Source organism: Bos grunniens, chromosome 4 (assembly GCF_055505025.1).
Source record: "Bos grunniens cultivar Pamir isolate PY7600 chromosome 4, Bosgru_T2T1.0, whole genome shotgun sequence".
Classification (NCBI taxonomy): Eukaryota; Metazoa; Chordata; class Mammalia; order Artiodactyla; family Bovidae; genus Bos; species Bos grunniens.
Window position 1 is genome coordinate 50,024,321 of NC_141168.1, and position 17,604 is coordinate 50,041,924.

General features: G+C 41.1%; 1 long non-coding RNA gene across 2 annotated transcripts in view; it reads left to right on the top strand.

Annotated features, from left to right (window-relative positions):
• The window catches only part of LOC147374089 (uncharacterized), a 72,272-nt gene that overhangs the window by 40,697 nt on the left and 13,971 nt on the right, over positions 1-17,604 (top strand). The window contains exons 1-2 of one of the 2 annotated variants that reach the window (XR_015163184.1): positions 15,882-16,012; positions 16,173-16,282. This is a non-coding gene — a long non-coding RNA (uncharacterized LOC147374089). Of the gene's footprint in view, positions 1-15,881; positions 16,013-16,172; positions 16,283-17,604 lie in introns of those variants that run through there. The other variant, XR_015163183.1, reaches the window with a different exon arrangement.

Below are 17,604 nucleotides of genomic sequence, written 5' to 3' on the forward strand. Positions count from 1 at the left end.
AGGGTGATTGCAGATATATGAGAGCAGATCCTCCCCTAGCGGTTGTATGGCCTGGTTGAACAGTGCAGATGGTGGCTCCCAAACCCCTTGTCTAAACACTTATAAGCTCGAAATCAAACTAATGAACAGTCACATGAAATATCTTCTATCTGATCTTGAAAAATATGCCTTCAAAGTAAACTGGAAGTCGGGTCATCAAACAGTGAAATATAGAGACTTTAATCAATTTGGGTTTGCGACACAAACCACATCTGACAATTCTTCAGTAGGAAGTAATTATGTTCTTCATCCTTTAAATGCGCACACACACACACACACACAAACCCCCCCAGAGATTATAGTTATCCCTATTCATTAGGAAAAATAATTTCTACTGTTTTAAAAAAAATACTAAGATATATATGGGAAGCTCAGAATCCAATTATACTGAACTTGTGAAACCTACACGTGTACAATGGGAAGTTCCTGCCTATAAAGAAACGGCCACTCTCACTTAGTTGTCTCTCCCCTTTTATATCCATCACAAGAACAAAGTCATGCTCTATTCTTTCTTCGTACATCTTCCAACTCAATATTCCATCCTTGGGGTCTCCCGATGACTGAAGGGTCTTCAAGTATCAGCCAGCAACTAACAGTACCCAGTCTTGTGATTACCGCAAGCATTTTGCAGGTTATCATGTGTGTGGGATCCAAACAGTGAGGAAAAACATTTACATGTCACATGGGTAGACCTTGCTTTACAATGTGTATGTGATCTGGAAAGCATTGTGCTCCCCAGTGCTCCAGCTTCCTTGGTTTTACCTTGTCTGTGCAGAGAGGTTGTTTATCTTCATTTCTGGCTGGTGACTTTCACAAGCATCTTTAATTTTATCCCTTTTCATCCTCTCTGTTGAGTAATTACCATAATTTTCATTCAGATACTCTGTAAGGAACTTTAATATGTGATTTATAATTAAATATGATCTGTGAATCCCTTTAAAAATGTAACAACCTACTGTCATATGAATAAAATGATTTCACGGTACTTTCCTATACAATTCCTATTTTACTGGTTGTGATACAACATAGTTCAGTGAAAGAATTGCTCGGGCATCTTGCTTACCTGATATTGCACCTACTACTTTTCTTAGGAAGACAAGAACACACCAGGAAATGAACTTGGAAGAATGAGATATTCCAATCGTTTGATAGTAATGATGGTGGTGTGACTAGCCATTGCTTTCTGGGCCAGTCCACCTCTGATGTGTTCTCCCAATAAGACACTTGTTATTTCTTCTTTCTCCATAATTTCCCATCTCTTTAAATGCTTCTAAAGTGGCTTCCCAGGCTGAAACCTACTGTATACGAGTGGTAGGAGAAAGAAGGATACAAGTCCAAGGTGAAATGTATTAAATACAGACTTATTTTTCAGCGTCTCCTCTGGGCTCCACCCCCTGCAGGACTAATGCCTAATGATTCCAGGAAGTGAAAGCAATTAAATCTCACTTGGTGTAAAGTTGAAGAAATTGTCCCATGTGAAAAGAATGTTTCTTTGCCACATTCCATAGGTGGCAATAAACAGGCAAATTCCACTGGTTTTGATATAGTAGTATGAGCTTTCACAGGGCTCAGGTTGATTTCATTTTTAAAAGTTGAATTTATGGGACAGAGGACTGAAAGGTTTGTACTGACATGTTTAAAACCCTCTTTTAAAAAGTGGCATATTGCATCGTTCCATTTAAGTGTTCACACCGCAGACTGAAACATAATCTGTTTACTGAAAAAACAACTTTTTATTGCCCTGTGAATAATTTCCCATTGAAAAAGAAAACAATGTACAATATTTTAGTGCTTTGTGAAACATCTGGAAATTTTTCTCCAGTTGCAGAATCTATTAGGAATTTGCATCCACATTCAAACTACTGATTTTTTAATTTAAAGCAGAATAACTTCAAACATACTATTGAACAAATCTCAAAGCAACAGCTTCCAAAGGCCCACCGAGGGCACTCAAAGACACAGCAGCAAACCCACCGAAAGGCACATCTGGTCTCACCGGGAGCCCATGAGGGATGTTTTACATCTTCATCCTCACTTTCCTTCACACAGTGTAAAGTGGAATGTATTAGTTAAGGTTATGCCAACTGCTCTAACAAATAAACCCCAAATCTCAGTGGCTTAACATAGGGGAAGTTTTTTTTCCTGTTCACCTAACAGTTCAACGTGGGTGTGCTGAGTAGGCGAGCAGCTTCCACATCAAGGTGTGGGAACTCTAACTGCTTCCATCTCTGACTCTGCACCTTCCATGGGGAGCTCTGCAGCAAAGAGAAAGAAGATGGAGACTGAAGTGGTACCCACAAGGCCCGCTTACATCCATGAGCTGGAACTCAATCACGTGACCAGACTAACCACCAGGAGGTGAGAACAGCAGACCAGTCCCAGGAAGGCCAAGGAAAGAGCTTGGCCAACAAGTAGGCAGTCTGTAGGTCCCAGTCAGTACATTACAAGGCTAACATTTCTTTCCAAATTGCAGCACATTCTGAATTCATTACTCACTACTCTAGCCCTACTGTGGGGTCTATGTAAGTCACTGTACGGAAGGGCCTGGGAGATTTGAGGACATTAGCAGACAGGAAAGCCACTAGCTTTAGGCATTTTTTTCCTGAGCTCAGCTTCAAAGCCTTTATTTGTGAGAGCTGTGAAGTGGGCTTAGTGGTAGAGACAGGAGATGCACAGTAATCAATTCCAGCTCTGGAAAAGATTATAAGCTTTGGAGTCAAAAATTCTTTTTGCATTTTATTCTGTTTTACTTTTCTCCCAAAGCTGCCATTTCTCCACAAGAGACCTTTATGCAAACTTAAGACTCAGGAACTCTACAAAAATACCTTTCCACAGTTGTTTAAGTGCTGATGTGCAGGGACAATACCCAGAGCTAAGGTGATGCAGTGATGTGAACCAGTTTCCCTCAAGAGTATGTCCAGCTTGAAAAGGTAAATTAAAATATGAATAATTGAGGGTCATCTGAGGGTCCCTCCTTCCCTACCCTGTGCCTCCTTTTTCTGCCCAGCTCTTGTGAGCAGCTCTTCTCTGAGGTACCACCAAATAGGATCCAACTTCATTATCTTATGGTACTTGCACATTTACTTATCAGCCTCTTCCCTGAGATGATAAAATCCATCAGGAAAGAGACCCTGTTTATCTTGTTTGTCCACAGCACACACCGTGGACTCTGGCTCCAAATAGGTGTTTCTTATACACTTGTGGGGGCTTCCCAAGTGGCACAGTGACAAAGAATCTGCTTGCCAATTCAGGAGATGCAGCAGACACAGGTTCAATCGCTGGGTCAGGAAGGTCCGTTGGAGTGGGAAATGGCAACCCATTCCAGCTTTCTTGCCTGGAAAATCCCAAGGACAGAGGAGACTGGCAGGCTACAGTCCATGGGGTAGCAAAGAATCAGACACAACTGAGTGACTGAGCACACACACACTTGTGGAATGGGATTGATCTGAGTGCAAGTTAGAGAAAGATAAATTCCGTAAGACAGTTAGAGAATCAAAGAGCAACTAGTGTTCAAAAGAGAGGACCACGCATCTGGCTCCGGAAGGGTAGGGAGAAGGGGGGGGAAGATTTCCTGAAGCATTTGAAGTGGACTTTAAAGGGAGGATAGAGTTTCAACTGCAGTGTTTCAACAACGGCCCTACAGGCAGAGGAACAGCATCTGCAATGCTCAGAGGTGAAAAGGCGAACATGCATTCGAGGAATAGCTAGTACTCTTGTTTATCTTACACGTAAAGTGACTAAAGGGAGGGGTAAGCAATAGGAATGGAAAGCGAGATTATGACTATATTCTACAAAGGGCTTTGAGTCTCAGGCTGACAAGTTTCCATTTAATTCTGGAGGTGCTAAGGAGCTGGGGGAGGTCTGGTACCAGGAGGACCAATCTGCCAAGTGGGCAGATAACGCAGAGTATATGAGAGAGGTTGGAGGAGGAGAGGCCTCTGCCAGGCCTGATATCAATGCAGGTGGATGGCATCAGGGCCCTACCTGAGGCAACGGACAGGGCAGGAGAAGGTGGAGCACAAGGCAGAGGAAAAGCCTACATCTCTTGATAACCGGTCAGATTTTTAAGGAACGATGACCAAGGAGGTGGGCTAGGAGGGCTACTGCTCCCATTCCTGGGAAGAGGAACTTTGGGAAGAAGAACTCATTTGTTGATTGAGGGAAAGCTGGAAAGTTGAGTTTGAGACCAGACTCACAGACTTAGAGAATAAACTTATGGTTGCCAGGGGAGAAGGATGGGGGGATGGGATAGTTAGGGAGTTTGGGATCCACATGTACAATCTGCTATATTTAAAATGGATAACAAACAAGAACCTACTGTGTAGCACAAGAACTTTGCTCAATGTTACGTGGCAGCCTGGATGGGAGGGGAGTTTGAGAGAGAATGGATACTTGTATATGTATGGCTGAATCCCTTTGCTATCCCCCTGAAACTATCACAACAGTGTTGATCAGCTATACTCCAATACAAAATAAAATGTTTTTTTTTTTTTAAGTCAAAACAAAAAGTAAAACAAAATGTGGTTTGAGATGTTTTGAGCTTGCAGTTCTTGGAAAAGGCAGGGTAGAGGGTTGGGAATGTGGGACATCTAAATGGTTTGAACAGGGAGCAGGGAATGCAGAGCTGTTAGGGCGGGTGGAGAGAGTGGGGAGGGAAGGAAGGAGGACCACGGGGATGGCATAGGATTAGAATCTCAGTAAGTCGGCCTGACCTCTGACAGAGACAAAGGCAACTTCATAAACATTTGAGGAGGGCTGGTGAGGAGAAGGGAAGTCATCTATATCAAAGTAATAACTACAGACATCAAAGTGGAAAAAGACCATATAGAAGAAAGAAATTCTCTTTCAAAAATTGCAACAACACAGTCTTGCAGCATTAGCAACCTTACATAATATCTGGCAGTTCTTGAACTCAAACCAGCTCCGTCTTCTGTGTGCAGCTTCCTGACGTGGAAGTTCTGTTCAATTCAGTATTGAGATGCAGGGTGAAGAGATGGGAAGACGAGGGGGATTCTGCCCCAGTTCTTTTTAACAACTCGAATCCCATTTTTGAACACCATACAAACTTCTGCCAAGAATCTCTCTAACCAGCTTTTCTATTCCTCACTCCCTTTGGCTCCTGAGAGAAAATGGTTGGAGAGAGTCACATGAGGTCAAGATGTGAGTGACTGAAACAAATTTGAAGATGAGGGACAGAAGATCCTGGCCTTTTTCCTTCCCCTTAAGTCCTAGGAAGACAGTTTCAAGAAAAAAGAAAACACATCGCCCAATTATTATAAGAATATACTTCTGATACACCTGTTTTACTTCCCAAAGCCAACTTTGACGACCTTAATTTTACCTACGCTACGGTATAAATTTTCAGTGAGATCTTTATCTCATCCTGACACCAATTAGCACATGAGTTTCAGCAGAAGAATCCACAGCAATTTAATACACACCTTCAAAGAAAAGGAAACACTAATCGAAATGAAGACAGTCTCAGAACCAATTGAGCAGGTGTGCATTTCCATAATGGCTGCACAATTCAGCCCCATCCTCATGTTTGCTCCTTTCGCTTGTGAACTGAATTAGTAATCTTCACATGCGCTGTCCAAGTGATTGAAATAAATTACTTTGTTAAATTGCGAAGCAGGTTGACCCATCTGTTGGCCCACGAATGTTCAGATTCTCAGAGGGTTTATTATTCCAAATAATGACTGCCATATGCAGCGGTAAACAGTTCCTTTAAAACTGACTGAAGGATTTGGTGCGACTTTTGAAGGCAATTTATAAAGCTGTTCGTGTTCTCCTAAAGGATCTGCCCTTCAACTAACTTCCAGAAAAGTTGTCTTGATTGGTTAATCCTGGCAAGACACCTTGTTCTCTTTGGAGAGGAAAGAGGAAGGAAAGAGCAGAAACATATGTTCTGAGAGGACCTACTATGCGTCAGGCACCAGCACAAACGTGAGCCCTGCTCCATGGTGTCTCCCACAGTCCTGTGCAGTGGAAATTAACAACCCAGAGAAATTGGAAGGCCAGAGAGGGCAAGTGGCTCATCCAGAGACAAATGCTAAGGTGCAAGTGGAGACTCGAACCCAGTCCACTGACTCAGAGACACACTGTGCTATTTTCACCAGGCCTGAGCATCTGATAGAAGGGATCTACATGGAGCATTACGGCAAGAATTGTGTACCCTCACAACTGAGACCCGTGGGAGAGAAAAAAAATAAAAGAATGTTAGTGCCACTGTTGAGATTCAGCAAACAACACCATTCTGACAAGCTTATGCCCTCTTTCCAAAAAAAAAAAAAAAAAAATGAGCCTCAGACTTCACTAGAGGGGTGAGGACCGGGCTTTGAACTCCCATTGGCAAGAATCTAATACAAAGGTTTTAAAGACAAAAATCTGTGGGTCCTCTTTTCATATGTGGCTTTCCTTCCTTTAGATCATCCTCTTGTTCAAATCCCAAGGGAAAATGCATGCTCTGCTCACATGAGGTCTGTAAACTACTCTGACCATGGAGCAGCCATGATTTGTTCATGATGTTCACAGTGACTCACTGTGGCTAGATTACAGATGCTAAATTGCTGATGGATGGCCCAAAGCCAGCACATGGTCGGCTCCTCTGGTATTCAACGGCAGTATTAATCATGTGTGGAAAGGCTTTTTTTCCCTTCTGTGAAAAATGAAATGGCTAATACACACGATGGAATGAGTGCCCTGGAACAATTCCTTTCTTAACAGGAAAAGAATAAAGCTATTAAAAGAATAAACTCCTGTATGTGACATGATGACAGTGGGATTTTTCTGACGAGCTAAATGAATAAGTTCCCTCGCCTTTGATTTATGCCAGTGCAAAGAGTCTCTCCAAGCTTCAAAAGGCAGAGAGAGCATTTGGAGATGCCGACAGTCTCCACTCCCTTTATTATAAAGGGAATGAGAGGGTGAGACCAGGCCAAAGGCAAGCGTCTGACAGGCAGAGACCTGAAGAGGTCGGCACCTAAGGGCTGGCAACAGAAGGGAGAAAGGGTGCTTGGGTGGGTGTGCCAGAACCTTGGGTTGAGGAGGCTGCCCTCATTTCAACAACCCTGGAGGCACATTTGCATGGGTCACAGAGAGGCCCTGCCACTCCAGGTGCTCTCCTCCCACACCGAGGGAAGCAACCTGCTCCTGTGCTGTCAGCTTGAATCCTGTGAAAGGGACTAGACTTAAAATGGTTCTTCATTTCCACCAAAGATGGAACCAAAAAAAACACAAAGCCCACATTCAGAGCCTTAGAAAAGGCTTAATATATAAAAATTAATTCCTGACAAAGGAGTGTGTTTAACGTCAGAAAACACAGCCCAGGTGTTGTCCATGGAGAAAATATTTTTATTTGAATTATGCGTTTTTTTTGTTTACAACAAGAGCAATGTCTATATGATCAGAAAAGCATAAAACATCAGATAAAATCAAATTCAGAAAAATCCAAATCCAGAAATATTCTACAAAATAACCTGCCAGTACTCTTCAAAAGTCATAAAAGACAGGAAAGACTGTGGAAGTGTCACGGAGGAAAGTTCCCATTTGTCCTTCACCCAGCTTCTCTTAATGTCAATATCTTACATAACCATGGCACAATTATCAAAACTCGGACATTGGCCTTGGTACAATACTATCAGGGGCTAGTGGCAAAGAGCCGGCCTGCCAATGCAGGAGATGTAAGAAACACCAGGGTTGGATCCCTGGGTTGGGAAGATCCCCTTGGAGAAGGGCATGGAAAGCCACTCCAGTATTCTTGTCTGGAGAATCCCATGGACAGAGGAGCCTGGCGGGCTACAGTTCATAGGGCCACAAAGCATAGGACACAAATGAAGCAACTTAGCAGGCACACACAGAACTACTAACTAAACTGTAGTCTTTATTGAGATTTCTCTGGTCTTTGCCCCTTTTCAGTTCCAGGATCCCATCCAGAGAACCACATTATTGTAGTTATCTTCTCTGGTGTTTGATGGTCTCTCAGTCTTTCCTCGTATTCCAAGACCTTGACATGTTCGAATAGGACAAGTCAGACATTTTGTTGTGAGTCCATCAATTTTGAGTTTGCCTGATGCTTTCTCAGGATTCGGCTGAGTTAGAGGTTTTTGGAAGGAAGAGCACAGGGGTGATGTGTCCCCTGCACATGTCTTATCAGTGGTAATGTTGACCTTGATCACTTGATTAAAGTAGTGTTAACACTTCAAGGAAATGTTACTAATTTTCCCTTCTCATTAGAGGCAGTTCACTAAGTCCAGACAACATTCAAGGGGAAACAAATTAAATTCCAGTTCCTGGAGGGGAGAGAATCTAAGAATTTGCAAACACATGTTAAAACTGCCACAGAAATAAACAAACATTTTGAAGAATATACTTTGAGGCTACGCAAAATTCTCTGTGAAGTCTCATCCACTATTTTTAGAATTCCTCAATGGATGTTGCCTGCAACAGCTATTCCTGTGGTGTTCTAATGGGATTTTCTTTTTCTCTCATTCCTTCTGTATTTATTATTTGGAATTCCTCACTGAGGAAGAGTTTTCCCCTCATTCTCATGTATTTATTGATTTAATCATGTATTTATATCAATGTGAAATCTTGGGTATTTTATCCCTTGGGTTATAATCCTATCATTATCATACATATCAGAAGTCAAAACTGAGATATATACATATATATTTTATATATGCATATTTATACATATATTTGTATATATAAAATTTTATATATATATATATATGTAAATTAGTGTTCAGACTAGATTCTGTCCTTTCCTGAAGGGTTTGGGAACTGCTAACTCTGGCAAAGCCTAAGCTGTCTTCTTCCTACTGTATAATTGGAACAAATTTGGCCAAGGTCTTTCTGGATCACCTATTATATTATTATGTTGACAGTAATGTCCACTGCATTGTCCTGAGAGTTACTAATTAAAATGTGAAGTTTAATCAAAAGAAAAGGCATGCATTTCTTATTAATATGCTGACTTTTTTGTTGTTAGATGAAGTTTTAGCTACACCTTCAGAATAAGCTAGGGATGAGTACACAAGAAACACAATGAAATGGGTGCCTGCGATCCTAGAATAAAAGTCAGAAAATATTGTCCTGAAAATACTGGCTGTTAATAAATATTTGTTGAATGAATATATGTACGTAAAACTTATACTTTGGGGATGATTTTCCAAGCATAATGCTACTCATACTTTTAGTATTCTCTATTTGTTGTCGTTTTTGTTCAGTTGGTAAACAGTGTCCAACTGTTTGCGATTCCATGAATTGCAGCACACCAATCCTCTGTCCTCCACTATCTCCCAGAGTTTGTGCGAATTTATGTCCACTGAGTCAATAATTCTATCTAACCATCTCATCCTCTGCCGCCACAACTCCTTTTGCCTTCAACTCCTTTTACCCAGCATCAGGGTCTTTTCCAATTAGTTGGCTCTTCCCATCAGGTGGCCAAAGTATTAAAGCTTCAGCATCAGTCCTTCCAATTTCTATTTAGCAAACCAAAATGTGAAATTTTCATAAAAGTCTCATTTTCTTTGACTTTCTACCCATTTGTGTCCTAGAAGAAAACACCCTGTAAGTTTCTGTTTCTTCATACTTAATCCTACATGCTGTCTGTCCAATGTCCAAAGTGATGTTTTATTTGTACTTTATTTGACTTTATTTGCCAAGAGACAGCATACTGCCAGTGCCCAAGAGCGAATGAGATTAGAGTTTGCCTATTTAGGACAAGAGGCTTCTCAGTCCATGAGTGTGCACTCTTTCCTGAGACCAATCCACAATGACAGTTTGGTCTGGGAATCTTATGCGGTGAGACTAAAATATCTGCATATAAATAATAGGCATGTTTGTTTGCCTTGTGCCAGGCACTATGCTACAACTTTTATATATTTATCATACTTAATCCTCTCAACCAGCTAAGTGATTGTTGTCAATAGCCATCATTCTCCCTTTTTTAAAACTGAGAAGACTTCATCTCAGACCAGGAGGTGGTGGGCACCTGGGATAATATATTCCACATATGACGCCTCAGATCTCTAGCCTTAACAAAGTTTTTATCATTGAGCTCAATCACGAGCCAAATTGATTGCTGAGATTTGCTTTTTTGAGCTTATATGTGTGTTGGTGGTTGGGGTATGCGTGGCTAAGGAAGGAGAGAGCTAGAAAGTGGCATTCATTGCAAGCCAATATCAGGTACTGTGCTGGAAACTTTATATTATCTCATTTAATTTGCTCAAAAATGCAGGTAGATATTATCCCCACTTTACAGAGGAGAAAACTAAGGTTTAAGATTAAGAACAGCCTTCACACCCAAGTTTGCCTGACTCCAACACTTAAGCTCCTTTCATATACACAATGTGCTGCCATGGAATTTTCTCCTTGATCAAGAAAATGAGCCAATGGCTTAGATCACCATTCCAATTTCCTATGTTATCCACCTGTTGAACCCTGAAAATTAGGTTCCAGATTTAGAGTGGTGAAAACTTTGGTGGCCAAGTGGAATCCTTCTTCCAAACATCTGGTGTTTGTTGTGCCCAGAAAAAGGTTACAATAGGTGTATCTCATGTCTTTCCAGGATTATCTGTTGAAATCTCTATCAAGTTTGACATTGATAACCCTTTGCTAAGAGTCTGTAAAATCCATGAGCCCAGGGACTTTATTTTATTTTCTGTTTGTCTCCAGTACCTAAAATATCGCTTAACATAGAACAGGAACACAATAATTATTATTGGGAAAATAAACGTTTTGAGGTACAATAACCCAACATTTAGCTCACAAACACCATCCGTGATGTGGCAATAAAGAGCCTCTCCCCTGTGAATATGTCTTCTTTCAACCCTAAAGTCATAGCCTAAAGAGGGAACTCTTTCCCCAAACGTTAGGACTAGCTCACAGTAGAAGATACCCTGGCAAAAAGTTCACAGCACAAAGACTGAAACATAGTAAACAGATGTTCAAAAAATATACTGGAATAATAATTATTATTTTTTTCCTCCACGTGCCTAGGTTAACCATGTGTTAACTCTGCCTACTCTTCTAGGCCATTGACTACAATTTTACAAGTCCTTGCATTATTATTTCACCTATTGACTTGAAATTCATTTTCACATATATTGTCCCCTCCAGAACCTTGTTTTTTTGTAGACAGGCTAATTAATATTAGTCTCATTTTACAGAAAACCCTCCCAGGGTTTTGTAATTACTCAATTTAAAATTCTTTCTCACTATTTTTCCCGGTTTCATTAAGATACAATTGACATATAACATTGTATTAGTCTAGGATATACAACATAATAATTTTTTTCAGCATAATGATTTGATATATGTATATATTGTGAAATGGTCATCACAATGAGTTTAGTTAACATCCATCATTTCATATAGCTATATTTTTTTGTGTGTGATGAGAACTTTTAAGATCTTTCTTAGTAATCTTTGTATAAATTATATGTATTGTTAACTATAGTCACCACGCTGCACATTACACCAGGACTTAATTCATTTAAACTGAAAGGTTTTACCTTTTTATCACCTTTACCCATGTTACCCACTTCCCATCCCACCCCACCCTGACCTGGGGTAAATAACCAGTCTGTTTCTATGAGTTTTTTTCAATTCCACATATAAGTAAGATCATACAGTATTTGTCTTTCTCTACCTGATTTATTTCACTTAGCATAATATCCTTAAGATCCATCCATGTTATCAGTAGGATTTCCTTCTTTTTAATGGGTGGATAATATTCTAGTAAATACATACACCACATTTTCTTGATCCATCCATCTATTGATGGACACTCAGGTTGCTTTCATGTCTTAGTTATTATAAACACTGCTACAGTGAACATCAAGGTGCAGACATATTTTCAAGATAATGATTTCATTTCCTTTGGATATATACCCAGAAGTGGCATTTCGAGATCCTATGGTAGTTCTATTTTTGATTTTTTGAGGAATCTCTATAATGGTTTCCATAGTGGCTGCACAAATAGTAGATTCTCAGTAAAATTCTGTTGAACCAATTATTAAAGAAGAGCTATTGAACTGTGGTGTTGGAGAAAACTCTTGAGAGTCCCTTGGACTGCAAGGAGATCCAACCAGTCTATCCTAAAGGAGATCAGTCCTGGGTGTTCACTGGAAGGACTGATGCTGAAGCTGAAACTCCAATACTTTGGCCACCTCATGCGAAGAGCTGACTCATTGGAAAAGACCCTGATGCTGAGAGGGATTAGGGGCAGGACGAGAAGGGGATGACAGAGGATGAGATGGCTGGATGGCATCACCAACTCGATGGACGTGAGTTTGGGTAAACTCTAGGAGTTGGTGATGGACAGGGAGGCCTGGCGTGCTGCGATTCATGGGGTCGCAAAGAGTCGGACACAACTGAGCGACTGAACTGAACTGAACTGATGCTTATTTAAGCTCACTGTTAGTCAGATATTCTACTAGTTTTATCCTATAAGAAACATCGTGTGGTAGATTGTATAATATTCCCATTTTGTAGAGAAAAGAAAAGTTTAGAGAGGTGAAGTCACATGCCCAAAATCATATAGTGTGTATGTAGTGAAACTGGGATCAAATTAGGACAGGCTCTTTCAGAACTCTCAGAAATCTTGAGAGCCTGAATCACCCCACAGCACCCAGTGAACCTGCCAATCCCACTCCTTCCTAAAAGTCTTTGTTCTTCCCTCCCTCTGGATCTTGGAGGCATGGTTGCCTCCTTCTCATTCAAGTCTGCCCAGTGTCCCTTTCGTAGAGACACCTCACCCTACCCTTCCCTGTAGAGTAATTCTCGGTTTTTTGACCCTGTTAAATTGCCTTATGGCATCAACCACCATCTTACATTCTTTCGCTTAATTTGATTATTGTCAAATCCTCCAATCAGAACTTGAGCTTCATGAGAGCAGAGACCTGTTTCTGTCTTGTTGTTCACTATGCCCCACAGTCTAGTGCTGAGCATTTCCTAAATACTCACTGAATTCCAGAGTGAGCCCCAGAGGCCAGATAACTGGTGGTGTCTTAGAGTGGACAGTATTTGCCTCCATTCTTTAGGGAGCACCTGGTGCGTGACTGGTGTGTATCTCTCCAAACCTATGAAGTTCAGTTCTCATCTCAGTGTTTCTTTGCCATCTCAGGCAAGAAAACTGATTTATACATGGGCCATGCAAGCACATTTTTCCATCCAAAGAGGAAGGCTCAGTGACTTCACGTTTGCAGCAGGCTTTACAATCTCTCCAACAAAGATATGCCGCTGAAAAAAATCTATCCCCCTCAGATTGTAGCCATACATACTCAGTTACTCCAAGACCAAAATGTCAGTTGCTTCTAGTCTACAGAATGTTTCTCAACAGACAGCTCAAAACATTATTATACAGACTGAAGTCCAAGGGAAAAGAAAACTTACTACAGAAAACTCTGTCTGGCCTGGATCCCACGTTTGATGGAGAATATTAACAATATTACTTGAACTTAAGTCTCTCGGTTTCCCCCTACATGTGTCTGAATGAGCTCGAGGTATGTGACATGCATCTTATTTTTGACCCTTATGAGTACGTTTATTGTCAGAAGAATTGTTGTACGCATCTCCAAGCAGACTGAGACCTCACACATCGCTGCCATATTTGTTTCTTCAGAAAGTTTGGTGCCTCTGATGACATCACCTTCCTACATCCTCTCCAACTTTGCATTTTCTAGCCCAGTCCCTTGGAGCTGCTCTGATTTTGCTCACTTTGAGATGCTTTTCTCTCTGTTTAGAATCACTCTCCTTCTGTCTGCGTCTTAACTCTTAATTCTTCTTAAAGACTTGGACATAGTATCTCACCTCCCCTTGCCTAACATCATCCCTCAGGTTCACTCACTTGCTCAGACAACCCAGGTTAAGCCAGGTGCCCCCGCTCTGAATTCTGAAAGCACTTTATGAAGACCGTGTAATTAATGCATATGGGTTCCCTGCCTGTCTACTTTATTCACTTTGTATCCCCAGCACATCACTGTGGTCTGCACATGATAGCACCTCATAAAGGATTGGGAACTGAATTTGTGCCAAATTTATACTGGTTCCCACCACCCTTGCCTCCATGTTGTATTAAGTTGCCTCAGAGGAGAAAAGTCATTTTCTTCTACTCATTCTTCAGAAAGCTGATTTCAATCAGAAAATAATTAAGTCCAAGTTTTTAGTTTCTGGTGTCAGGCTCCCAAATATGTCTGATGATTCACACTCACCCATAGTGATGAGTGGAAGTGATGGTCTTGGAACTACAATTACTTTGTAATTCTCCTAAACAAATGGTTTGCTTGCAGCGGGGAGGAGGGGGATCGGCATCCTCGTGTGGGTAATTGACGAGATTTCTCTTTCATATGTTCCTCTGTTAGAAAACACAGAGCCCAAGTCAGGGCCAATCCATAATGGAGGTAGATTCTGGCATACGCTTTGAGCCTTTATTCTTGGCTCCAAATGACCTCACTCTTGCTTTTCTTAATCCTTTTAACCTCTCTTTTTTAAGTTATACTGTTTTGCCCTACTTTGTTTCAAATTCTTTTGGAAAAAGCTTTAGTATGTGTACCATCTTACTTGATACAGTAGCCGCTAGGTGCATCTGGCTATTTCAATTTAAACTGTAATTCATTATAATTAAATTAAATTAAAAGATCTAGCAATCTTATTCCTTGGCTTTTGCCCAAAGGAATTGAAAATTTATGTCCACACAGAAACTTGCACTCAGATATTATAGCAGCTTTATTCATAACTGCCTAAACTTGGAAGCAACCAAAATCCTTCAGTAGGTAAATAGATACACTGGCACATCCAGACAATGGAGTATTATTCAGCACCAAAAGGAAATGAGCTATCAAGCCATGAATAGACATGGAGGAAACTTAAATGCACCTTACAAGCCAATTTGGAGAGGCTGCATACCATATGGCTCCAAATCTATGAGATTCCAGAAAAGGCAAGACAATGGAAATTGTAAGGAAATCAGTGGCTGCTGGAGGCTGTGGTGAGTAGATGGTGGAAGTGGTGGAGGCAGACCAGGTGAGAAGGCAGGACACAGAGAATTGTTTAGGGTAGTGAAAATATTCTATAGGATACCATTAGTGATGGATATTTCCTATACATTTCTCCCAACCTACAGAATGTATAAGACCAAGAGTGAACTCTAATGTAAACCATGTACTTGGGGCACTGATGATGTGTCACGGGAGGTTTATCAGTTGTAACAAATGAACCACTCTGGTGGTAGATGTTGAGAATGGGGGAGGCTGTGCATGAGTTGGGGCAGAGGGTACATGAGAAGTCTTTATACCTCTTCTCAATTTTGCTGTAAACTTTAAGCTGCTGAAGAAAAAAGAAGTTCTAAAAAAAATAATCAATTTAAAATTTAGTTCCACAGTCACACTAGCCACATTTCAAGTGCTCCATAACCACATGTAGCTGCCTATTACATAGAACAGATATAAAACATTCTCATCATCACAGAAAGTTTCATTGGATAGCACTGATATAAGCTATAGTACAGTATAGTATAATATCATTTAATATAGTGTATTTTTTGTTCTGTTGCCTTGCATAATTTGTCAAAGACTGAGGTCTCCTTAGGGACCTGCAATGGCAAGGGTTCTAGAATGCTATATTTAACACAAAGCACATACTGGAGCTGAAGTGGAAGGCTTATCACCTCTGGCATTATTAAAGACTCTTCCCATGTCTCAGGATGAGGGATACTTGCATGATGATGTGCTCTGAAAAGAGATCTTCAAGATGCCATCTCCAAAGAGTGAACACTAAGGCGGTGAGAACTGTGTCCTAAGCCTGTCTGGGCATGATATGGGCACTTAGAACGTACAGGGGGGGAAAGAGAGGAGCTCAGAAACTGCCTCTTTGGTCTGCACGGCACAGTGCTTTTTCTGAAGGCAAAGAAAACATTCTAGTAACCTCTAACAGAAACAAAAGGTTGCAGTTTGCTAATTTAATAGAAGTAAGCAATTATTGCTTTACAATATCATCTCTTAGAAAGCAAGCTGAGGTTTCTATATCAAAATGGAAAAACAACTCATTTTCCCCCAACAATTAATATTATATGTCTTCTTTATTAAGCAAAATGCACACAAAATTCTTATTATCTCCATTGCTTCCAGGTCAGCAAGACTGGGAACTGATTAGGAAGAGCAAGCAGTGTCTTTCAGACAGAGGAAGACAAGCCAGGCGGGAGCAAAGATTTTTCAAAACAGCTGATTTTCTTCCACTGGTGAGCTTTGGGCAAGAGAAGGGAGCTCGTGGGATGACTATCAACTTAGTAGCCTAGTGGTTTCCTTCTTCTCCTCTGGGGAGCTATTTTCTCTGCAAAACTACTGTAATTTTAATGAGCTGCCATTTGCTTATTAAATTCATCGGGAATTTAGTCGGCATATGGGCCACAAAATAGGACTCTTGTATGTTTAGGATTTTGTCATTTAATAAAACACTCTATAAGCACAGTGCATACTTATTAACTAATAAGTGCCCTTCTCAGGGCCCAGCAGCCTATCCCATGGCCAACAGGGCACTAACTGCTACAGGTGAGTTATAGAGAGATCGTCTCCCAAGTTCTCATTCATCTTTATTATAACATTAAAATAGCCGATGATGAGTAATCAGTCACTGTTAAATTCCATCCTTGGGAATTTGACCAGGCCTGGCTTCTTATCATTCAAAATCTTCTTGAGGGCTGTCTCCTTTGGAAAAGGGAGGCCCTGAGCTTCTGATCCTGTGGAGGGATTTATTATCTGCTGGAAAGCAGGACAGAGAGAGAGACAGACAGAGACAAAGTGTGTGTGTGTGTGTATAATTGAAAAAGCAGTTCCTAAACACGGGTCTATGAACTGACCCCATCAGAATCTTCCAGGAGGGGTGATGAAAATAGGTTTCCCTAGGCTCCACCCTAGATCCAGTGAATTATCCTCAAGGGCAAGGTCTATAATTGTTTGACCAACCCGGCTCCCAGCTTTTTCTGATAAACCGCTTTGGGAGGCACTGGGAAAACAGAATACTCCCTAGATTGAAAGGCATGCACTGTATCTTTACAGTGGAATAATTAGCTCAAAACAGGAAAAACAAAAATGAAGCATCATACAAGCTCTGTTTCATAGCCCCAGAATGCATCTGGGAGCCTAACCATGTATTTAGCAAGTGTTGCTCACAAAGGTGAAAATGTGGCAGATGCAGCACAGTCTATCACCATGCTTGGAAGATTCAAAAAAGGCACCACTTATTGACAGGCTTCATTTTTTTACTTTTATTAAGACTTTTAAGCACCTTCACCTCATTTTACCTTCATTTCCTATGACTATGGGAGAGGGGGCTCACATAGCCCTAGGTTCCAAATAAAGCATGACTCAACCCTGAGAAGAGCCTGGGGAGGAAAGGGGACCTGAGACCCCAGTACCTGGAGGCAGAGGACAGACGAGTTCCTGTAACTGCGTGAGTGAGGGGGTGGGGAGAGGCAAGGACCCACAGCACAGGTAGGTGAGAGAGTGAATATGTAAGAAAGCCTTCACCCTCTGACTGCTTTGATTGTGTTCCAGTGACATA